Source organism: Dipodomys merriami, unplaced genomic scaffold (assembly GCF_024711535.1).
Source record: "Dipodomys merriami isolate MVZ:Mamm:240054 unplaced genomic scaffold, mDipMer1.0.p SCAF_281, whole genome shotgun sequence".
Classification (NCBI taxonomy): Eukaryota; Metazoa; Chordata; class Mammalia; order Rodentia; family Heteromyidae; genus Dipodomys; species Dipodomys merriami.
Window position 1 is genome coordinate 88,646 of NW_027204282.1, and position 25,620 is coordinate 114,265.

General features: G+C 38.4%; 2 pseudogenes; both read right to left on the minus strand.

Moving 5' to 3' along the window:
• Positions 1-4,976: 4,976 nt before the first annotated feature.
• On the minus strand, positions 4,977-6,302 carry LOC138838516 (14-3-3 protein zeta/delta-like; annotated as a pseudogene).
• Positions 6,303-7,965: 1,663 nt separating this feature from the next.
• On the minus strand, positions 7,966-11,936 carry LOC138838520 (zinc finger protein 782-like; annotated as a pseudogene).
• Between the last annotated feature and the right edge of the window lie 13,684 nt (positions 11,937-25,620).

A 25,620-nucleotide genomic window follows, 5' to 3' on the forward strand; every position in this document is an offset into this window, starting at 1 on the left:
TTGGAGCACAATCTAGAACTGTATAGAGAATTCTGTCTCCTCCCCATTTGCTGTTCTCCCTTGGATTTGGTTGTTGGCCCTTCCTGTTACTTAATTCCCTATTTCTAGGCCTGTAGGAGACCCTTCCTCCAGTTTTGTCTCCAGCACCACACACAAAACACGGCTCCCAGTCAGCCACCCCCCTCTATACCCCACATCCTATGGTCATACTACCAAATCTTCCTCTATTTGTGTGTGTGTGTGTGTGTGTGTGTGTGTGTGTGTGTGTGTGTGTGTGTGTGTGTGAGTGTGTGTGTGTGTGTGTGCATGTGTGTGTATGTGTGCACACATGAGTGTGTGCATACTCATCCTGGGAATTTAACTCAGGACCTGCACACTGTCCTTCAGCTTTTCTACTCAAGTTTATCTCTGTATCTCTTGAGCCACAGCTCTGCTTTCAGCTTTTTGATAGTTAATTGGAGATAAGTGTCTTATAGACTGTCTTGCCTTGTCTAGCTGCACACTATGATCCCTGCTTCACTCCCAGTCCCCTGAGTAGCTAAGATTACAGATGTGAAATACCAGTTATCAATCAATTAATCAATCAATCAATCAATCTATCTATCTATCTAGCTAGCTAGCTAGCTAGCTAGCTATTTATTGCTGGTAATGAGGCTTCAACTCAGAACCTAGTCACTATCCCTTAGCTTTTTTGATCAAGGCTGGAACTTTGCCATTTGAACCACAGCCCCACTTTGGAATATTTGCTGGTTCTTTGAAGGTAAGTCTAGGGACTTTTCCTACCCAAGTTGTCTTTGAACCAAGATCCTTAGTTCTCAGCTTCCAGAGTCCTTCTTCCTGTGTTATTTTTGCATATCTGTTACTATTTATCTGCTTTTGTCCAGAGAAGCTGATCTGAGACCCTTCCCAGATCACACTTGCTGCCATGTGCTGTGTGGCAAAGGAATGGCTTGCAGAATTGAAGAATGAAGTCTGTGTTTCCAGCCTCCATCCTGGGATGTGGCAGGTTTCAGGTTAAGGCACTAAAGGTGGCTAATTTATGTTCCCTGCCCAGTGAGCCTATGTTCTTCCCATAATGAGAAAGCCCTACAGCTGGACAGAAAGAGATGAGATCTTGGGGGTGGCAGCCCTGAACTCCAATTCTGGTAGAAAAAAATGTTCTCCCTAAGAGAGTTTTGGTAGTCTGTGATGAGAAAAAAGTAGTCACTAGAAAAGAATAGGCATAGCCCAAAAGGCAGGGAATAACAGAACACTCCCTTCCCCTCACCCAAAATCTAAGACCACTGGACAATAAATGTTTGGTGTGAACATTGCTCAGCCTTTTGACTGGGCTTTACAATGTTCCTGCTTCTGGATGTGTACACACGTGAGCATGTGCGTGGGTGAGCACACACACACACACACACGCACAATGGATGAACATAGAAATATTATTTTAAAAAATCATCTCTAAAACAAGTCACTGATGGCTCACGACTGTAATCCTAGCTATTCAGGAGGCTGAGATCTGAAGATCTCAGTTCAAAGCCAGCCCCAGTATATATATTTGAGGGATTTTTTTCTTCCATGAACCAGCAAAATCCCAGAAGTGAACATGTGGCTCCAGTGGGAAGACTGCCAGCCTTGAGAAGAAAAGCCTAGTAAAAGTGAGAGACTGAGTTAAAGCCCCAATGCTAGCAAAAATCAAGCAAATAACTAATTTAAAAAATCTTCACAGAGCTTTCCTCATCTGTAAAATGGAATGATGAACAAGATAATGGAAGAATGAAGGAAGAGAATACTGAAGAGCCTCAGTTCACCCCATTCTACCCCCAACACCTAGCAAATTTACAAAATCACCTGCTCATTAGAGCCCAACCAACTAGGCCTGCCTAGCCTTGTTGATTTAGTGCCACCTTCTGGTGCAGATGCAAAATGCTGCATATTGCCATCCTATGAGTCACTTGGGCAAGTGTCTAACTTGCTTCACACACCTCTCTATATAAACACAGTAGACTCGTTCTGCTCCATATCCTGCATCTTCCTGGCTTGTGATTTTCAGATTATTTCTTTTCTATTACTTCTGCTGATCCTGGGGCATGATCTCAAGCCAGGGTGCTGTCCCTTAATATTTATGCTCAAGGCTAGCACTCTACCAATTGAACCATACCTCCACTTCTGGCTTTTTGGTGATTACTTGGAGATAAGAGTTTCATATGAGCTAGGTGTTAATCGTTCAGGCCTTTAATCCTAGTTACTCAGGAGGCTGATATCTGAGGATGACAGTTCAAAGACAGCTTGGGCAGGAGAATCTGTTAGTTTCCTATCTCCAATTATTTACAGAAAAATCTAGAAATGTTGCTAACTTTGAGCAAAAGAGCTCATGAATAGCTCACAGATGCTGAGTTCAAGCCACAGGACTAGCAAAAAAAAGTTATAGGTTTTTCTTTTTGCCTGGGCTGGCTTTGAACCCTGATCCTCAGATCTCAGCCTCCTAAGTAAGTAGGATTACTCACAAAGGGCCCTTCTTACAGAAGTTCTGCCTCCTATCAGCTTGACCTTCAGCCATCCTGTATGCGAGGCCCTAGACTTCATCTCATCCTGCCTTGAGCAGTTAAGCATGTGGGCCACTGGGCATCACATTGTGGCCCATCACCCCTGGAAGACTTGTACATGAACAGTGGATTGATTGGAATTCAGAGGTGTTTCCTTTCTTTTTAGTCCCCTTTTTTGTAGAGATCTTCATTTCTTTGGTTTTCAATCCCAAATAATTTAATAATCTTACTGATATCTCTTCTTTCAAAACTGATCACACCTCCTTTGTGTGCCTATTTTTAAGGTCCTGATATGGATCTTGTGTACTGTTGTAGCTTCTTCTGACATGAGCTTACTCAGGAGGACTAATGCTTGTGCAAAAGATGTGATAAGTTTACAGTGTTATGAAGGAGTCTGGACAGATTCAATGACTGGATGAGTTTGTACTGATTTATACATAACACTAATATAATATTTCATATTAATGAATTGTAATCTTACTGATTACTTCAAAGCATTATATGTCTGCTTATATACATATATGTGTCTATATGTTTGTCTTTGAAAGAATGGCAGGTTTTATTTTAGAACTATATCAAACTCAAAAATAGTAATTGGTATAGTTGATATTTCCAATGAAGAAAGCAGATTTTTTTTGTCTCCAATCATCAATATTTATTGAGCATTTACAGTGTATTGGACACAATAGAACATACAGAAAATATTGTCCCTGCTCTGAAGGATCTTACATTCTGAAAGAAAAAAAATCTTTTTTTTCTCAGTCGTGGGGCCTGAACTATGGGCCTGGGAACTGTCCCTCAGCTCTTCAGCTTGAGGCGAGTGCTCTACCACTTGAGCCACAGCACCACTTCTGACATTTTCTGTGTTTGTGGTGCTGAGGAATAGAAACTAGGGCCTCATGCATGCAAGGCAAGCACTCTATCACTGAGCCACCTTCTCAGCCCCACCTATCTTTTAAAATGACACTTTTATTTGGTGTCTTCTGTAACATTCTAAGGAAATATTCTGTAGAGTAAGATTTGGTATAACTCAGACCCATCATTACTTAGAGAAGATCTAAAGGCAAACAATGGCAGACCATTCAGGAAGAGTTTATAGGAGGTACACAATCTCATCAAGTAAGGTGAGATGTGCTGCAGTAGAGGATGAGGTTAATAGTTAGTGGAATGCAGGCAAAGAAAGCAAGGGATCTTAGACAGTGAGTAGAGCCAGAAAAGTCATGTGACCTTTTCAGAAGTACATGGCCACCAAGGAGGAATGGTTGGTGACAAGACAGAAGGCTAAATAAAAGGAAAGTAATCCTGTGCACCTGACAATTGAAATGTCCAAAATCAGAAGGCAAACTGAATCAAGAAATTCTCAAAAACCAAAACAGAATTTATAGTTAATGCTAACCAATGTCATGATGGGTCAAAAACATTGTGGCTTCCTAAGTTAGAAAATGCTATATATCAAAATTTTAACTGGAACATATTACTTTTCAAATCAATTTTCCCCTCCCCAAGGAAAAACTTGGCTCTGTAGGAGATGGTCATTAGATAGATTAGTATTTTTGTTATTGTGATAAAGTTTGCACTTTAAATTTGGTGAAAGCCCATTAGCTGCCAAAAGGGAGTAAAGAACAAGTTTATAATAATGTACAATTTCTTTTGAGGTGTTTCAAAACCAAAAGACTAATTTACATGAAAGTTATAGAAAAAGTAGTAATAATGATTACCAAACAGTTCATTTTCATTGCATCTTTACTTTTACATTTGTTCGTAGGTTGCCTAAAACATTTAAATACAAATAAAATGTGTAGCAAAAATAAGCAGCAAACATTACAAATAATGGAATGTGAACTATTTCTGCCCTTATCCAGAGTTAATTGAGACACAACTTTGTCTCAAAGAATACTTCTAGTGCTGTACTCTAGGTGTGCACACTGAGATAACTCTTCCACAGAAATACATGATTCCAACATGTAACAGCCATGGAATATCTGTTTGTACCACAGGCCTGCAAGTGTGCCCAAACTTTCTAATATCCGGAATAACTACACCTGTGCCTGAAACCAATTTTCCCTTTTATTCTCCACCAGTACAAACCAATATGTAGGAAGATTTCTTCACTTTGACATGGAAGCAGTTTTAACACTGGCCTTTGTCAAGTCACCATGTACCAAAGTACATGCCAAATATTTACAACTTGTATAAAAATTCTACATCCTCAGATTGGTCATCTCAAGATGAAAACAGATAGCTCACTAAATGTTAATGGTCAATATCTATTCCTCTAATATTAAGCAACAAAAAATTACCCTGGGGAATACAGAAATTCAAATAGAAGCAACGTAAACCTGTCATAAATCATAAACAACAAACTATTTGTGGGACAGCATGGATGACAAATGGTCTACTGTCTAAATTTTAGAATGAGGCAGACAAAAGTTGGAAAGCCATTTAATTTTCCCCTCCTTCTCCTGCTTTCACTTCATCTTATAACCACAATGTCAACGTTTCGCTCAGTAACTACGTTATTAGCGTGCGGTCTTTGAATCACTCTTCACTGAATGTATCAAGTTCAGCAATGACTTCATCAAAAGCTGTCTTTGCAAGAAAGCTAGCTTTCTCTCGGGAGTTCAGAATTTCATAATAAAACACCGAGAAGTTAAGGGCCAGACCCAAACTGATAGGTTTATCAGTTGTGAAGCTTGGACTCTGGGTCTGGGCGCTGTCTCTCAGCTCTTCAGCTCAAAGCTAGTGCTCTACCACTTGAGCCACAGTACCACTTCCGGTTTTCTGAGAGGTTTATCAGATATAAGGGTCTCAAATGTTTCTTTCTTGCTATTGTTTCTAACATATTTATAAGATTTCTTTATTGCTTTGTATGTCCCTCCCTGATGGTATAACCCCTGTTTTCACTGTATTTGATGTTGTATAATTTGTGGAGGGGAAGGGAAAAAACAGATTGTTTAAATAGGGATACAGGTGGACCCATTGCAACAATAAGAAGTACAAGACATTATGTCGAAAAACAAATTGTACAATTTTGGCACATGGGGGTGGAGAGTGTGATGAGATGTGAGGGGGAGATAGGAAGGGATGGGATGGGGAAACAAAGGAGGAGGCAACAATGCTTGATAGGAAATGTACTCATTACCTTGCTCATGTAATTGTAACCCCTCTGAACACTATTTTCACAAGAAAAAAAAGTCTCTCAGACATTCCTGCTCGGGCTGGGCTGGCTTTGAATGGTGATGCTCAGATCTCAGCTTCCTGAGTAGCTAGGATTACAGGTGTGAACCACCAGCTCCCAGCTTGCAATTCCTTTTGGCTGATCTCAAAAGCTTCTTGATATGCTGGTTATGAACGATTCACAATCCCTTTCTTGTCATCAGCAGCAGCAATCTCAGCAAAGTATTGGTAGTAGTCTCTCTTCATTTTCAAATACAAGATTTTGCTCTCTGCTTGTGAAGCACTAGGGATGCAGAACTTTTCCAAAAGTGACAGTGAATCATTGTAGCTATCTCTTAGCTCATTCTTGATTCTCTCTATGTTCTTCATCATCTGCTGTTTTTCTCAGCACCTTCCATTTATTTGCTCAATACTTGAAATGATACGCTAAGATGACCTACGGTTGTCTATAACATTTCTGTAAGCAACTGAGAGAAGATTCCTTTAATCATTAGACAATTCAGCTCTTTGCTCAGTGACAGACTTTATGTCACCATATTGCTCATCCTGCTAGGTCAGTTTGGTCTTCTGTACCAGCTCATTTGTACCCATGACTGGATTTTGTGTCCTGAGTAGGTGGTGGAAGACAGACAGGGATTCAGTGGCTTCTGGGTGGTGGCAGGAGTGGCATCAAGGCTGAGACTCTGCCCTGGATCTTGAAGTTCACAGGCTCCAGTGATGGGGTTTCCTCCAATCCAATTTTATTTTTTTTTAATTCACACTGAAATTTTCAATCAATGAAAGCACATTTTGATTGATGCTCTCTTTTTCCATTTTAAAATGATTTTATATCCTGTCTTTATAGTAACTTCTGGTTGTGGGATTTATTTTTGAAACAATACAATGTCAATGTGTATGATGGCAGGTGCTCAATGTGAACATTCTATAACCTCTTACGACAATGATGAGATGAAGAATGAAGTTTTGCCTTCAACTCCAACTGTCATTCAGCGCCAAGAGGTTCACATTTGTGAACAGTTGGGATATGCTCAGGTTCCTTCTAAAATTCTGAGAAATGGGAAATCTTTACTATTGCTATAGAGGTATGTTTAGAGTTTCTGAATGCTGCTTTTACAAGAGACTGCTCAATGTTACTTAATCTATATTCCTCATCTTTTTTCTTTTTTTGGTCAGTCGTGGGAATTGATCTCTGGGCTTGGGCTCTATCCCTGTGCTCCTCAGCTGAAGGGGAGCCCTCTACTGCTTGAGCCACAGCACCACTTCCAGTTTTTGAGTGGTTTTATTGGAGATAAGAGTCTCATGGACTTTCCTGCCTGGGCTGGCTTTCAACCATGATCCTCAGATCTCAGCCTTCTGAGAAGCTAGGATTACAGGTGTGAGCTACCGGTGCCAAGATATTCCTCATCTTTTTAAAAAATTCTCTAATAGGGGCTGGCTGGGAAGGTGGCTCAGTGGTAGAGTGCTTGCCTTATATGCATTAGGCCCTGGGTTTGATTCCCCAGCACCACATAAGCAGAAAAAGCCAGAAGTGGTGCAGTGGCTGAAACGGTAGAACGCAAACCTTGAGCTGAAGAGCTGAGGGACAGTGCCCAGGCCCAGGAAAGACAAAAAAAGGAAGAAAGAAATAAAACCAAGCAATATCCTTACTTATTTTTAAATATGCATCAAAATACTACATTTTGACTTAAGGTTCTGCAATGAAAACATTTTTAAAAATATTTTTCTAATTTAAAATATTGTAGTTCTTTGAATGTAAACATCTTTTTGTAAACATCTTAAAAGAGAAAATGTAACAGGGGGCACCCCTTCACTGCCTTTATCAGAAGGACTTGTGATACAAAATAGAACAATATCAAAATTTGATATGTTGCATAAGGAGTAGAGCTCCAAGCTTGAGCATAAAAACGAAAGACTAATGTACCATGAGTTTAAAGCTCTCTACGAGCACAAACAAAAAAGATATACATATAGTAATAGAATATCATGAAACAAATTGTGCATCATCTTATTTGTTTTGATGTCCAAATAGAGAACATTAGACATGGAAATCCAGAAATTTTAGATGGGTTTTCAGAGTAGTGTGTGTGTATGTGTGTGTGTGTGTGTGTGTGAGAGAGAGAGAGAGAGAGAGAGAGAGAGAGAGAGAGAGAGAGAGAGAGAGAGAGAGAGAGAGAGAGAGAGAGAGAGAGAGAGAGAGAGAGAGAGAGAGAGGATAACTGTCCCTGAAAGAGAGAAGATAACTTTGTCCCTATGACTAGGGTGATCCTGGGGAATTGGTCACAAGGAGTAGTGTCATCAGGTCAGTAGAGTGCATAGTGGATGATGAGGGGAAAATAGCTTGGATGGTTCTCAGTGAGTTAAGGACTGTGGGAGTGACTGGGTATCTATCCTGAAGCAGCTGGTGAGGGTAAGACTGACTGGGCCCCTGATTGTTGAGGAGGACCTGAAAAGGCAGATAACTTTTCTCAGCTGAACTTGACCCCTGGCGTGTTTGACTCACATCAATAATCAGGAGAAAGTTTTCATTCTCTTCATTTTCATTCACTTCATTATGACAAAAGACTAACCGGGGCCAATCAGTCAAGGAAAAATGAATTCTTGGCACAGATATCAATTGGTAATTGGTTCAGGATGTTCTGAAATGTGAACCATCTTGGGAGCCACGTAGAACAATGGTCACAGGTGGGGTCACCTACTGATCAGAAAGGCTCCCTAGAGGTCTTTGACAGCAAGATGGTGAGTGGATTGTACAAGTGTGCTCTTCCTCATGTCCTTCAGAAAAAGTCCATTTAGAAGAAGGTGACCTATTTTTCGTCAGGAGTGGAAATGTAGACTTGGTAGGCATTCATGATTTGAATCTTTTCCTGGCTTAGACTATCTACTAGAGCATCAGTATTTCCAGGATAAGTTTGTTGATGAAGGTTTGAAGAAATGGAAAGAGACTTGCTCTGGCTTTGGATTCCATGACATCATGCAGAGGAATGAAGGGTTCCAGGAGATAGCTCTCCAGCACTCAACTAGATTCTTTTCTCATTACCATCACTCAGGAGTGTTTGGATTCTGAGGAAGTACTTAAAAAAATCTACCCTTCCCTCAAGGCTGGGTTGAGATCACAGGAAACAGTAGATATTATCTTTGAGCTGCAAGTTATTTAACCACATAAAGCAAGTAGAGTTAAGGCTCACTTGACTTTCCCATGGTTAGACAATTGGAATAACATAGGCAGGAGTAACATGTCCACAACAACCAACATGGAACTGTGGAATAGAATAATCTATTCATTGTATAGATGTCATGTTCTATTTGAATCCAGGGCTCAGCTATGCCTTAATGACTAAGGAATTTCCATATTTGTTACATTCATATGGCTTCTGTCTTCTGGGTATTTTCTGAGACAAACTGACCTATGTCTTCTTGAAAAACTTTTCCACATTTGTTGTATTCATAATATGTCTCTCATGTGGGTATTCAATGAAGAACCCTAAGCTGTGCTTTCTGAGTGAAAAACTGCACATTTGCTACATGCATGAGGCTTCTATCCAGTGTGGGTTCTCTGATATAAATTGAGTTTTTTCCAGGTGAAAGATCTTCCACATTTGTTATATTCCTAAGATTTCTCATGTATATGAATTCACTTATGCCTGCTGAGTTGGGAAATTCTGGTTAAATGACTTTCAACATTTCCTACATCTATAAGGTTTCTCAACTGTGTGAATTCTGTCATGTGTGACCTCCACTTAAAAATCTTTCCATAGTTGTTGCATTCATAAGGTTTCAATCCTGTGTGTGTGTTCTCTGATGCAAAGTGACATGTGACTTCCGGTTGAAAGACTTTCCACATTTATTGCATTCATAAGGTTTCTCACCTGTGTAAATTCTCTTATGCCTGTTTGTGGGGAAATCTGTGGGGAACACAAGTAGCAAAGATGGTCCTGGGAGGAAGTTGATTGGGCAGAGCCGGATTTGTTCAGGTTCAGTGTGTAAACCACTCATGGAAGCTTAGGTGCATGTTAAGGTGTGGCATTTCAGTGATTGGTTGATCCCATTTCCTCTGCTCCCACGCAGTCTTTTGCTTTAAAAAGGAGATGGTCCTTGTTAATAAATGAGTTCCTGCTTGACTTGACTCCCTGCTGCATCTGATTGTCTCCTGAGCTAAGGGAGGCTGGGGAACAGGCGAGCGGCCGCACTTACCTCTCCTCGGACCCCGTCCGTCCAAAGATGGACGAAGACCCAACACCTGTTGAGGTTTGATTTCTGGGTAAAGGATTTTTCACATATCTTACAATCATAAGGATTCTCTGCTGTGTGTATTCTCTGATAGACACGAAGTTCTGTCTTCTGGATGAAAGACTTTGCACATTCATTACATTTATATGGTTCCTCACCTGTGTGAATTCTTTTGTTTGTTGAGGTTTGACTTTCAGGTAAAGGACTTTTCACACATCTTACGTTCATAAGGTTTCTCTACTGAGTGTGTTCTCTGATGAATAGTAAGTTCTGCCTTCCAGTTGCAAGACTTTCCACATTTGTTACATTCATAAGGTTTCTCTCCTGCGTGTGTTCTTTGATGAACATGAAGGTATGCCTTACAGGTGAACGACTATCCACATTTTATATACGCATAAGGTTTCTCTCCTGTGTGTATTCTGTGGTGAACATGAAGGTGTGTCTTACAGGTGAAAGACTTTCCATATTTGTCACATTTATAAGGTTTCTCTCCTGTGTGTCTACTCTGATGCAAAGTGAGGTCTGACTTCTCTCTGAAGGAGTTTCCACATTTGTCAAATTCATAAGGTTTCTCTCCTGTATGGATTCTCCAATGGACAGTAAAGTTTCCCTTGTGGCTGAAAGATTTTCCACATTTGTTACATTCATAAGGTTCCTCTCCTGTGTGTGTTCTCTGATGAAAAATGAGGTATGACTGCCTGAAGGTCTTTCCACATTTCTTGCATACAGAAGTTTTCTCTTCTGTGTGAGTTCTCCAATGTCTGCGGAGAGATGACTTCTGGGTGTGAAATTTCCTACTTTCCTCATATGCATAGGGTAGCTCTACTGTGGGTGTTTCAGGCTGGAAAGTCAGGTCTGACTTCTGAAAGATAAATTTTGCAAATTGGATACTCATCAGACTACTCCTCTGGAGATTTGCTCTGAAGTTTTGTAAGGTGTATTGCTTTAGTGAAAGACTAATGGATTAATGTCCACTACATGGACAAGGATAATGTCCTGAGTATATTTTCTGATGTGTAGTGACTATACGGCTAAAGTAGAATGTTTTCCTACAGACCATACATTCAGGTGCTCTCCTTACTCTCTGAAGTATTTCTTAGACAAGGAGAGCTGACTTATAGTCTTTTCTATATTTACTAAGGTTATGGAAGGTCTCTCTCACACAAACCCAATTACATGTAAAGAATATGATCTCTAGCCGGGCGCTGGTGGCTCATGCCTGTAATCCTAGGTACTCAGGAGGCTGAGATCTGAGAATTTCGGTTCAAAGCCAGCCCGGGCAGGATGGTTTGTGAGACTCTTATCTCCAATAAACCGCTGTGACTCAAGCGGTAGAGTGCTGGCCTTGAGCTGAATAGCACAAGGACAGCGCCCAAGCCCAGAGTTCAAGCCCCACGACAAAAAAAAAAAAAAAAAAAAAAAAGAATATGGTCTCTAACCCAGGCACTGGTGGCTCATGCTGTAATCCTGGTTACTCAAGAGGCTGAGATCTAAGAACTGTGGTTCAAAGCCAGTCAGGGCAGGAAAGTCTGTGAGACTCTTATCTCCAGTACCAGAAAACAGGAATTGGTGCTGTGGCTCAGGTGGTAGAGCACTGCATTGAGCTGAAGATCTGAGGGACAGTGCACAGACCCTGAGTTCAAGCCCAACAACTGACAAAACAGCTTTTTAAATAAGAAAAATTTTAAAAAAAGAATATGGTCTCTAAGTTTAATACTTCCCTTCTCCATATTCAAAATTCTGCAGCTCATTTGGAGTTCTCATACTTTTGACTAAAATGTTCTGAATATCTGCAGGATTCTTCAATTACAGGAGACCCACCAAGCCTACATGCAGCATGAATCTCATCAGGCTCACTATAAAGAAGCACGTTCTGAAATCCTCAGTCCTTATCCCTAAGGAGTTCATATTATTTCTAATCAACTCTGGCTTCTGTTTTGAGCTCAAATTAAGGGTCATTACTAATCTCACCCTTTCTTCAACTGTGTTAATTTTCATAACTGTTGCTTCACACAGACATTCATCTGGACTTTCTGGCACATCTTAATCACATCCTCAATTCCTGGGATATCGAAGATGAGTCATAGAAAAAAAGATAAAAATAAGAAAAATCCAAAGTTCACTTAATATAGACATTTATTTCATTGTAACTGTTAGAGATTTTAAAATATCAAAGTCAGAAATGATTTATAGAAAATATATGCTTTTTTCTCAAATGTATTGAAGTAATAGTGTTTACTTCCAGTGGAAAATAATGTTTTTGTGTTTAAGTTTTTTCTTCTTTTATATCAGAGGAAATATTTACTCAAATCACTCAAGTATGTGCTGCTAGAATTTTAAGCCAAGAACTAGCCATCTGGCTTTAGTAATTACGATGTAGTTTTTCTCAAATATACTTTTGTTTGATCATAAGGGGATAGCTGCTGTGTTTTTCATTTTTCTTGAAAAAATTTATGTACTGTGCTGCTTTTTTCTTAACTAGTAGGTTAGGAAAAGGAATATTTTCTAGATTGAGAGACCAAAAGAATGTTTTATACACCCCTTGGCCTTTCACTTAAACAGGAATTGTTCTCAGAAGTAAGGATTCATACCTAAATCTCTTCAGTTGTTACTTCTTAGTAAGAATTACTTTTAGGTCCCTTTGAGAATTTTAAAAACCATTTCTCTCCATCTTTAACAAAGTTTCATCAAAATTCCTTTTCTAACACTCCTGCCTTTTAGAATCATGGAAGACCAAATATCCTCCAGGTAAAGATCACTCAATTATCCTCTCTATACTAAAATCTTTGGTTCTGAATCCCAGCCTCTGCCAACCATGACTGATAAGAAATTTGCCTTCTCCGGGGCTGGGAAGGTGGCTCAGTGGTAGAGCGCTTGCCTTGCATGCATGAGGCCCTGGGTTCAATTCCTCAGCACCACATAAGCAGAAAAAAAGCCGGAAAGGGGCACTGTGGCTCAAATGGTAGAGCACTAGCCTTGTGCTGAAGAGCTGAGGGTCAGTGCCCAGGCCCACGACCGGACCCAAAAAAAAGAAAAAAGAAAAAAGAAATTTGCCTTCTCAAAGGATAGCAGCGCAGAAGTACTCCTTATTTCCACTTTCGCGGATTGTGCTAGTTTCAAAGAAAATGATATCTCATTTCTTCCATTACTTTTTGTTGGTTTGTTTCAGAATGATTTCCACACAAAGAAAGAGAATTGCTAGCTATAACTCAACTGCCACACAGAATTCAGGGTATCTTGATTCACAATGGGGATAAAGGATCTCATAGTTCTTTGACTAGAAACATTATTGCTCAATTCAGCACAAGATGAACTTACCAAGTGGGTGCTGGATCCAATGTCAATATGCAAGGTGCATTAACTTACCTGTGAAATTCTTGTCTGAGGCTTCTCCTATCCATGGATTTGCACCTTGCTCCAGCTTGACAATCAAGTTACGTTTAGGAACACAGTGCTCTGTTAATAAGAATCAGTGCAGAACTATTGTTTATGCTTAGTTATCATTCCTCTAACATCTCAGACATCCTGTTCACAATGTTGCTCTTAAATGTTGTTTCTAATTTCTCACTGGCTTCATGATTGACTTTCCCCCAGCTTTGGATTTATTTTACCGGTTTTGTTGCTTAATCTCGGCCCTTATGCTCTATGATAGCATTGTACCAGTTTAAGTCCCCTCTACACTTTTAATTTTTGAGTGGTTAATTGGAGATAAGAGTCTCATGGGGACTATTCAGCCATTGCTGGCTTCACACTGAAATTCCCCAGATTCAGCCTTCTGCATATCTACGATTATAGGCTTGAGCCATTGCACCCAGAGACAGGTTTGGATTATAAATATCCACTTTCAACTAGTGATTTCCAGTTCATATTTCCAATAGTCATACCTCTTCTATTGTATACCACCTAAAATAATCACTTCAAGTTTGGGAAGACAGTCTCCTGTTAGTGGAGCATAGTTTAGATATTTTGTCAAATTTCTGATTTGCTTCTTGAAGAATGAGAATAAAATTGCCTCAGGAGTTACATGATAAAGTTGAAGTTTTCCTTTGGAAGAAATGATACTACTACACACTGGAAGCTTACATCTTAATAATATTGAAAATCTGACAAATATTTAGATGTCTACTGAAAACAAATCACTTGAATTTGTAAATTAGTATGACTTTTGCTCACCCGAAAGCACCAGGTTGTTGTAGGTCTCCAGCATTACATCTCTATACAAGGTCCTCTCAGCAGTGTCCAGGTCCATCCACTCCTCCCAGCTAAAGTCCACAGACAAATCATCAAATGACACCGGCTTCTGTGAGGGTATATTTCCATCAAATAATTAGCCCTCAGTCATGGGAACAGTAGTTTTGGAATTTCACCCTTTTAACATGTATTTTGTGTCATCTATAAATTGGGAGAATTAAAATCAAATATTTTGCCTCTATGTTAAAACTAATTAAAATTCAAAGATTCCCTAATAAATCAGAACACATTTTTGGTGGTAGTGAGAGAAAGAAGATAACAATTCTAAGGACTTAATAACATGACATGATAACATTAAGTATAAGTAGGTACATGAAAGATATTTTGATAAAATTTACTACATATGAGGGTAACAATGTAGTAAACAAATTACTTTTTCCTGCATTTTCATATTCTGCCCCAGTGAAGAGCCTATCTAGATCTTCTATTAAAAATATTGTTGTAAGCAATCAAAACACATTAAGGACATCACACGGACTACATACCACATTAGTAGATCTACAAAAGGAACAGTGTTCAGGTTAATGGTAAATGCAGTAATAGTACTCATGAAAGTAGCTAATGATTGATAAGCCATCCAAGATTTGACTTAGTTCCCACAATAACAATATCCTATATTAATCATTTTGTTATTAAATTTCTAAAGAATGTAGTGAGGTCATAGATATCCTGATAGTTCCTTCCTAAGTAAAAAAGAACTGCTAGCATGAATTCTTGTGAACATTGCCTACCTCCTACAATACAGACTATAAGTTAGAGAGTAATAAAATATTTATTGAAAGGATTATTAGATATAAAATACAATACGTAATTGGAATCATGAAATATTTGAGTTTAGGTTGAATATTAATTCTGCATAAACCAGTAACAATAATCTTGTTTCATTGTAGTATCCAATTAGCTATTAATGTTAAATATTCAGGTAAGAATAAACAAAACAATTGCTTCTGGCTCGATTGGTATCCTATCCTAGCTACATAAGAGGCTGAGGTCTAGAAGCTAGCCTGAGTAGACAACTCAATTTAAGCACCTAATAAGCAGATTAGACTCATGGCTAAAGTGATAGGGCCAACATTGAATGAGGAAGCTAACTGACTATGAGGGCTATGAGTTCAAAATCCAGTACTAGCCCAAGAAAGGTATGGTGGTGGCTGAGTTAGTTATAACAAATGAGTTTCCAAGTTAGACACCAACTGTGTCAACACAGCAATCCTCATCTCAGAGCTAAAGAGAAAAGGAAAAGAGTGGAAGAGGGAAAGAAGGGGAGCAAAAGGGCAGGGAAGAAGGGACAAGAGAGGTATAGAGGGGAGGGAAAGAGAGGGAAAGGGCAAGGAGGAAAATTATAGAGAAAAGCTTTATGACATTAGATTTGACAGTCACTCCTTGGATAGAATACCAAAAGTACCTTATATGAAACTAAACATTATTTAAATTCATACACTTAAAACTTTTGCTTCAAAAGATACTATGAACCAAGAAGAAAAAGCATGGTATAAACGAAAATGTTCTCAAATATTTCTAAATATGTTAATTATGGGAATGCATTTGAAAATATGAAACCAAATCCAAAACTACTGCACAGAAAATCTGATTTTAAAATGAGAAAAAACCCGAAGTGACTTTTTTTTTTTTTTTTTTTTTTTGTCGGTCATGGGGCTTGAACTCTGGGCCTGGGCGTTGTCCCTCAGCTCTTCAGCTCAAGGCGAGCGCTCTACCACTTGAGCTACAGCGCCACTTCCAGTTTTCTGGTGGTTTATTGGAGATAGGAGTCTCAGGGTCTTTCTTGCCCGGGCTGGCTTTGAACCGCGATCCTCAGATCTCAGCCTCCTGAGTAGCTAGGATTACAGGCGTGAGCCACCAGCGCCCGGCCCGAAGTGACTTTTAACAGAATAATATATACAAATAGTTGATTAAAATAGATGTTCAATGTCAATAGTGATGAGTAAAGTTTATATCAAAATTAAAATGAAATAACTAAAAATCTCTCCATGTGTATATGTCTTTGGGTTATTCTAATTTTCTTTGGCTCTGGAATCCAATAGAACTATCTAGGCAACACTTTCCCTATATAATGGATAATAAAAATCTGTATTCTAAGAGCCACATCAGCAAATTAAATTGATCAGTAAGAAAAACTAGTTCCCAGGTAGATCAGTTGAAGAAAAGAAAAAGAGACAGATGGACGGAAGAGGGCCTGAGAGAAAGAGAAAAAAGTGATAGAAAAATAGATACAAAAAGAGAAAACAAGAGAAATAACCTAAGCTAGTGAGTAGAAAATCGAGACTAAAGAGAATAAATAATTCTGGAATCCTTAGCCAGAGTAATAATGTAAGAAAAGGACATTAAAGATAGTCACAAAGGGATGGAAGAAATTAAACTATCCCTATTTGCAGATGACATAATCTTATACCTAAATGACCCTCAAAATTCCACTCCCAAACTCACAGAACTTATAAATCACTTGGGCAATGTAGCAGGATACAAAACAGAACACAAAAATCAGTTGCCTTTCAGTATATCAACAACATACAAGAAGAAAGGGAAATCAGGAAAACAACCTCTTTCAAAATAACCTCCAAATATCTAGGAATTAACCTAACCAAAGATGTAAAGGACCTATTTAGTGAAAACTATAAAAGCCTAAAGAAAGAAATGAAAGAGGACACCAGGAAATACAAAGACCTTCCATGTTCTTGGACAGGCAGAATCAATATTGTGAAAATGGCTATACTGCCAAAAATGACATTCAAATTCAATGCAGTTCCCATAAAAATCCCAATGACATTCTTTATGGAAATAGAGAAAACAATGCAAAAATTCACTGGGAACTGCAAAAGACCTAGAATACCCAAAGCAATCCTAGGCTAAAGGAGCAAAGCAGGAGGTATTACAATACCAGATTTCAAGCTCTTCTATAGAGTCATAATAATATTGGAACAAAAATAGCCCTGAAAACCAATGGAATAGACTAGAAGACCTAGAAATAAAACCACATACTTACCATCAGCTGCTGTTTGACAAAGGAGCTAAAGACGTACACTAGAAAAAACATAGCCTCTTCAACTATTGATGCCACATGTAGAAAACTTTAGTGGACCCCAGCCTAACACCATGCACTAACATCAAAATTGATTAAAGATCTTAACATCAAACCCCAAACTCTGAAACTACTGCAGGACAGAGTAGGAGAGACACTAGAACTTAAAGGCAAATGCAGTACCTTCTTGAACAGAGTCCCAGGGTACCAACAAATTGGAGAGAGACTTGACAACTGGGACTACCTTAAAATAAAATGTTTCTATACAGCTACAAACATAGCTACCAAACTAGAAAGACAGCCAAACAATTGGGAAAAGATATTTGCCAGCAATATATCAGACAAAGGCCTAATATCCACTATATAAAGGAAACTATCAGGAACTCAAGAAACTAATCTCTCCCAAATCTAACAAACCCATCATTAAATGGGTATGGGATCTAAAGGGAAACTTCTCAGAAGAAGAGATAAAAATGGCAAAGAAACACATGAGGAAATGTTCATCATCCCAGGGCATAAAGGAAATGCAAATAAAAACAACCCTAAGGTACCACCTTACTATAGTCAGAATGGCTTATATCCTAAATCCAAAAAACAACAAATGATGGTAGGGATGTGGAGAAAGAGGAACTCCAATGCATAAGTGGTGGGAATGTAAACGAATACAACCACTCTGGAAAGCAGTCTGGAGTTTCCTCAGAAAACTAAACATATACCTTACTTATGACTCAGCCATATCACTCCTAGGTATCTACCCTGAGCAACAGCAACCAGGATACAAGGACACATGCACCTCCATGTTCATTGATGCACTTTTCACAATAGCCAGATATGGAAACAACACAGATGTCCCAGTACAGATGAATGGATCCAAAATTGTGGTTCCTATATACAATGGAATATTTTATGTAGCCATTAGAAAGGACAAAAATAATGACATTTGTAGTGAAATAGAACTAGAACAAATCATGTGAGGAAAATAAGCCAAAATCAGAGAGAAAATTGACATATGGTCTCCCTGACATACAAGTGTACATATGAGGGAAGCTAGGAGGAGGGCACAGAATCAGAAAGAAACAAGTGATAAAATACAGCAGAGAGGTCTATCAGCTGCACTGGACATTCATGAAAGTGAGCTCGCAACTCAAGGGCAGTGAGGGAATGAGAGAGAAAGAGGGAACAGCTTACACTAAGCACAAAGAAAGAAATGTGCATATCACCTTACGTGGAAGAAATAGTTGTATTGTCAAACTTTGTAGAGTTCACAAGCTTTATAGACCATGATAATGACAATTAGCCTTGTAAAGTTTAAAATGTGTTTGTGACTTTGGCTAAGTATAACTATCCCACAATATTGTGGAAATTTATGTAATCACTTAATCTCAATAAATAAATTTTAAAACATTGGAAACAATCAAGCACATCTGCACTCAAGTAAGACAGGTGAGATTTTATAAACTACAAAATCAATAAGCAATTTTTAATTAATTTATGAACATGTTTCTCAAGCTGAACCTGTTTTTTCTGTTTTTAAATCTTGGACAGGCTTAGGTTCATAAAATGGAATGTACAGCAAAGTAAGGAATATAAAGCAACTCACCAGAGATCCTTTCATTCTTTCTTGCTTTGACAATGAACAGATGATTCTGGAAGCATGGCTGGAAGATAAGCCAAATGACATAGTCAGGAAAAAACCTCTGTGATTTTGCCTCAGATTTTCCTGCTCAAAACATTATACATAAGCTGGAAAAGCATAAAGCCTTCTTATAGGGGAAGACTTTAAAGTCTGAAGTAAAGCATTGAACAGTCCATTAAAGACAAATCCACGGTCCATTAGTTGGTATAGTATAAAAGCAATTCATGTCTATATTTAATATGCATGTAGAATTCATAAAAAAACATAAAAAACTAATGTTCCCACAAAAAATAATTGCATAATTGAAACCAAAAAATCATATCACATTTTTACTAAAACTAGTTATTACTGAAATACATTTAGGGACACACAAGTTATTAATCTATTAATGCAAAGGTATCCATCTTAGGACTCCATTGATCGTTTGTCCTCATACATACTTAGACACCATGGAATGCATGTATGTTATAACTTAATTTTTCTCACCCAGAGTTATATTGGAAAAATATATACAATTCTTTTTTCTAGTATTATACTATTCCAATAATGGTTGCCAAATGGCATAATTCCCTGTATCTAAATACTCAGAGCACCCTTGTGCAATGACTTGCAATTTGCCATTTAACCTGCTTGGTCAAAGGGACACCAGTAAAGATGATGCAAACACAGGTTTGAGAAGCTCCTAATTCTCACTTTTCTAAACAGTCAAATTAAGAACCTTGGTCAGACCAGGCGCTGGTCACTCACACCTGTAATCCTAGCTACTCAGAAGGCTGAGATCTGAGGATAACGATTCAAAGCCAGCCCAGGCAGGAAAAAAATCCATGAGACTCTTATCTCCAATAAATCACTAGAAAACTGGAAGTGGTGCTGTGGCTCAAGCAGTAGAGTGCTCGCCTTGGGTGCAGGGACAGCACCCAAGCCCAGAGTTCAAGCCCCACGACCAACCAAAACAAACAAACAAACAAAAAAACCTTCGCCATCCTGCTGGAGATACAGGGCCTAATAAAGATGCAACATAACATATTGCTCACAGGAATGACACAATCCCAACCAACCACCCTCAGCCAAGGAAACAGAACATTAAAGTTTTCTATGTTCGTTAAAAAACATTAACACAAAATACTAAGCTAAGGACACCCCAAATTTTAGATTCATAAAAGTTAAATATAATGAATTAAACATATTATACTTATTGGTTTATACTTGTTGGTTTATCACATAGGAATTGCTATTATCCACAGTTCTGTTTATTTTACTTAGAATGGAAAATGCTAATATAAAATAACATGAACTGGGTTGGAGGGAGGGAAAGTAGAAGAAAATTGAGGGAAGGGAGAAAACGTTTGAAAAGAAATGTACTCATTATCTTACTTATGTAACTGCAACCCCTCTGCACATCACCTTGACAATAAAAAAGGAAAAAAAAAAGAAGTAAAATCTGGAACACCACCTTATTGACCATACACATAATTGCTCTGTGTGAGAGAACACAGAAACACATAGATATACGAAGTCCTTGATCACTTACTTGTTTGTTTGTATTTTTTTTTTTTTTGGATCTGGTCGTGGGACCTGAACTCTGGGCCTGGGCATTGTCCCTCAGCTCTTCAGCTCAAGGCTAGTGCTCTACCACTTGAGCCACAGTTCCACTTCCGGCTTTTTTTCTTTTTGCTTGTGTGGTGCTGAGGAATCGAACCCAGGGCCTCATGCTTGCAAGGCAAGCGCTCTAGCACTGAGCCACCTTCCCAGCCCGTCCTTGATCACTTATATCAATGTTTGGTAATAAAAACAGAGATCATTATATTATGTTGAATTCTCTGTTGGTGAAAAAAATTGAACTTTACAGTGACATTTGAAAAGAATGAATATCTACTCTGCAGTTTTCAGTGAGGATGTTTTATGCTAGGAAAGACAATATGAATCATTTTAAAGCAATGTTTGGATCTTACTACTGATTTTTTCCACATCACCTGAATGATTTCATACTTTAAAAATCTTTAAAAGATTCAATTATAGGCAATGTATGTATATTCACAATGCTTGAGACCAGGAGTGTCATATATTTTAAGGTGGACATTCTTTTTTCTTTTGGGATTTGGACTATCACTGTAAACATAAGTGACTGAACATCACTCCTTAAACATTAAAAATTTCTATTTCATATTATTTTATTAGACATATTACTACCAATAATAGCTGGGAGTAGAGATGTGGCTTAAGTGGTAAACATTGCCCTTGAGCATAAGAAGTTCATAGTCAGTGTTTAGACCTTTAGCTCAAGAACTGGGACTAGCACACAAAAAGAGGGTATTGTATTTTAATTATAGTTTATCAATTGTTTTGGAATATATTTTAGGGCACTTTCTCATTTTAAGTGATGTAAAATTTTCTCATTATCTATTGAAGAAAGTGTAATTTATCAAAAACAGAAAGTAGAGAATATCCATGTTAGTAACATTTTAAAGTTGCAAATGCCATAAGTGCAGAGGACAAAAATAGGACCAGCATGTTTCTATAAAGTATTTTACAGGAATGTTTATGCTTTATTAATTTCTATTTCCAAAAGGAATTTCCTAAGCGAATTAATACTTTTTTCAGAAGATTGTGGTAAATAGGTAACACTAGCTAAATCTTCTGGATATAGAACATCTACAAAGCATACAACCTTGAGCAATACTTCTACAATTTTCTTAGAAGCCAAATGTCTCTTACCAACTCCCTGAACTGCCAGGAAGTACCAACATGGTAGAGCTAGCATGAGCAAATCCACATATGGGGCACTGAAGATAAGTTTGACAGATCACATACTATAAATGATTGTGGAAAGAGTCTGAATAAATCATTGAGAATTGGATTAGGGATTGTTACCTAGACAGATATTTTCAGTTGTGATAGTTTTCTCTCTACCCTAAACCATACCCCCTTGTACTCTCTGATACCTGTGCTCTGGCTTATTCCTCAGCTCAGCTCACCTTCCCTCCTGAAAGTTGGTCTAAACCTTTCAAAAGCATCAAGTGATCGCTTCAAGAAGTAGAACCAATTATTGCTTAAGGCAAGGAAAGCTAAAAGCATCTTTGCCTTCCTGTGCTTTTCTGCCTCTGTTCCTTAGGAGGGAGATTGCTATTTGTAGGGTGTCCTCCTTGCAACGTTGCTAAGCTTCATTCCTGAAACTACAGGACCAGCACACACTACTCCAATATCCCATGTAGACCTGTCTCTAAAAACAAGGTCATGTACAAACATGAGGAAACTCAAGCCAGAAGTGCTAAGAAGGCTAAGAAACAGAAAGCAGAGTAAAAATGCCTCTCAGATAAACAACACAGAACCCCAAAATATAAGAAGATTCAAGGCACAGACTTTACAGTTTTACTGCAATTGTTATCATGCTCATGTTACAGCCGAGCGAAGTGAATAAAATCACATTGATTAACAACAAAATCTCTAGGTCATGGAGAATAAACATAAAGCTCCAGGTTCTCCTAGTCTGGAGAAATATCCAAATTGTTCTTGGAGATTCAGAAGCCAGATTCTGGTGTCTGGAAGCACACAGGCTAATGGCAGCACAAGCTCAGGACGCCCAAACAAATCAACCCCAGACTGAAAGAACACATGCAAGGTACAACCACGGGGTCCTGTGCCCCGCTTGCAGTTAGTGCCTGATATCGGATCCCTGGCTTGAGATTCCTTACAGTTACAACTCCCAAAGTCCACTGAAGAGACACTGAGTGCCTGCCTTGGGCTTCCCACCTACTGAATGCAAAATGGAATTTAAGAGCACTTCCAGCAGCAATGCAAAGGGCCACAAACTGGAATTTATAAATGGAAAACACCAATCATGGGTGGGGAGGATCACATGTAGAAGGACCACACACACACACACACACACACACACACACACACACACACACACACACACACACACACACACACACACACACACACACACACACACACACTTTCAAAGTATCTGGGTGCAATTGAGATTATAATTCCCATAATGTGATGAGCCATCCTGGAGGAAGTAAGCTCTTTACATGGCTTGGACCAATCTTTGACCCTAGGTCCAAGGCTAGGATGCATGGGGACCTTCCTCTCCCTCATGAAAGTTCAGTTTCTTCTTGAAAATCAGTTCCTCCTGAAAAATTCCAAGACCAAACACAAAAAGGAAATGTTTGGGGAGCATTAGATGAGTTGGCATTTAAATCTTAGTTCTAATAATGTAATTGAGGTTATGAGACTATGTTGTTTTCATTTTTATTTTTGTTTAACACATATGTTCTGCTGAATGTAAGTTATGTCTCTTTTTTGCCTTAAATTTTTGAATATCTACCCTCATAATCAAGCCACTAAATTGATTCTTGGGATAATTTTCCACTGCTCTAATGTATACACTGGAATGAAACAGTAGGACTGTTAGGTAGATATAAAGCATAACGCTTGTTTCGAGTTAGATTTCTCAAAAATCTATTAATTAATTTCCCAGATACTACCAAATTCCATCCATGAAACATTAAGGAATTTTTGGATGGTTGTTTCTGAATTTTGCCTTTCCTTTAATGTGTTTATTGTGATTGGTCCTGTTGCTTGAACTCAAACCTTTGGCACTGTTTTCATTTGCTGTGTTCTACTTGCCTTTTCTTCACTAATTTCTTCAGCTAACTAGTGAAACTCCTACAGGAGTTTCTCAGAGCATGGTATATCACCTCTATTGCCCTTCAAGAAATTCTGGATTGCTGTAATCAGGGTGAATATGGGTTTGAGTAGAGGAATGAAGTATAGGGTAGGTCTCTGTTGATGTGACCTTTTATCACTTGCCTCAATCCAGTCCGTTTTTGTCTTCTGCTTTGCATGCCTTACTTTTTTTTTTTTTGAATTTTTACCTCTTGTCTGATCCTAAAAGTTCCACTCAGCAACTCTAAGCTATATATCTAAGGGACATCTAATTTATCTTCCCAGATCTTATCAATTAGAACTCAGCAATAAATCTACTGTCTTCCTCCCACATATCTGAGTTTCCATGCTTCTCTTTTAAAGGTTTCTTGTGATTTTGGATGATAAAATATGATTTGAAAAGACTGGATAGGAAACGTTCATGCCTGATATTCAGTCCTTCCGTGTATGGGTCCTCCATGTCTCTTTTGTGGACCTGATCTGTTCCTCATAAAAATGGAGCTCATAGAGCATATTGTAAGTATAAGCTTCAAATTGAGAGCATCTATTGTAGGATAAAGGAAAAAATAATTTCCTTCTATAAAAGTAAATTATTGAGAGGCAAGGAGATAAGGATCAGGTAAAAACAGGGTGCTTTGAAAACTCGTTATGTAGTGCAGTTTTCATTTTTTGAGATTACATTTTAGATCAATTTATTCCAAAATGTTTTATTTTTTTATACTAGTATAAACAGAACTGACTCCCTACATTATTTTTAAATTGTTCATTGCTCACAAAGGTAAGTTCAATTATTTTTATACATACATTATATGCTTTTTGGGCCTGGGAAGGTGGCTCAGTGGTTGAGCGCTTGCCTTGCATGCCTGAGGCTCTGGGTTCAATTCCTCAGCACTACATAAGCAAAAAGAAAAAAAGCCAGAAGTGGCACTGTGGCTCAAGAGGAAGAGCGCTAGCCTTGAGCTGGAGAGCTGAGGGACAGCACCTAGGCCCAGAGTTCAGGCCCCATGACCAGACCCCCCCCAAAAAAATTATACCCTGTTAGTTCAGTGAATTCAGTTATTGACCATAATTACTTTTAGCGAGTCTTGTGACTTTCTAAATAAAAGACAATGTCAGCTTTGGGCACCAGTGGCTGTTGCCTGTAATTTGAGTTTCTCAAAGATTGACTATTGAGAATTACTATTGAAAGCCAGTCTGGACAAAGAAGTACATGAGACTTATCTCCAATCAACCATCAAAAAAAACAGAAGTGGAGCATTAGCTCAAGTCGGAGAACTCTAGCCTTGAGTAAAAATCTCGGGGATAGCACACTATCACAGAATTCTAGACCCAGGATTGCACAAATAAAAAGATAATTTTATCTGCACAAAAGGTAATTACACCCCTTCTTATCTACATAAATACTTACATTTCTATTGTCAAATTGACCTGGCTAGCAACTCCATACTCCATAACAGTGCAACTTAAAATTGCTGAGAGTATATATATTTATTTTGTTGCTGATTTTAGGATATAACTACTTGTGATTTCACCATTATGTAGCAGATTGGCTATCAGCTGTTCTTTTTAAAAAATATTTTTATTAACATATATCAGTTATACAGGGGAGTTTCATGGTAACAATTTTTTTGCAATCATGTGGCTTGAACTCTGGGCATGGGCACTGTCCCTAATCAATTCAGCTCAAAGTGAGTGCTCTACCACTTGAGCCACAGTGCCACTTCCTGTTTTCTGGTGGTTAATTGGAGATAAGAGTCTCTTGGACTTTCCTGCCCATGCTGGCTTTGAACCACGATCCTCAGACCTTAGCCTCCTGAATAGCTAGGATTACAGGTGTGAGCCACTGGCACCTGGCTTCATGGTGACATTTCAATACAATGATATAATTTACTTCATCAGCCCAACTCAATAATTCTTCCTAATTCACTCTCCTTCCTAAAATAATTTTAACCTATTTCATTGCCCTGTTTTTGTAAATGATTCTATATACTTTGACAGAAAGAGAATAAACATATTATTTGCATGTGTAAGAATAAAACAATGAAACATGTCCAAATTATTTAACATCATGATGAAGGGAGGTA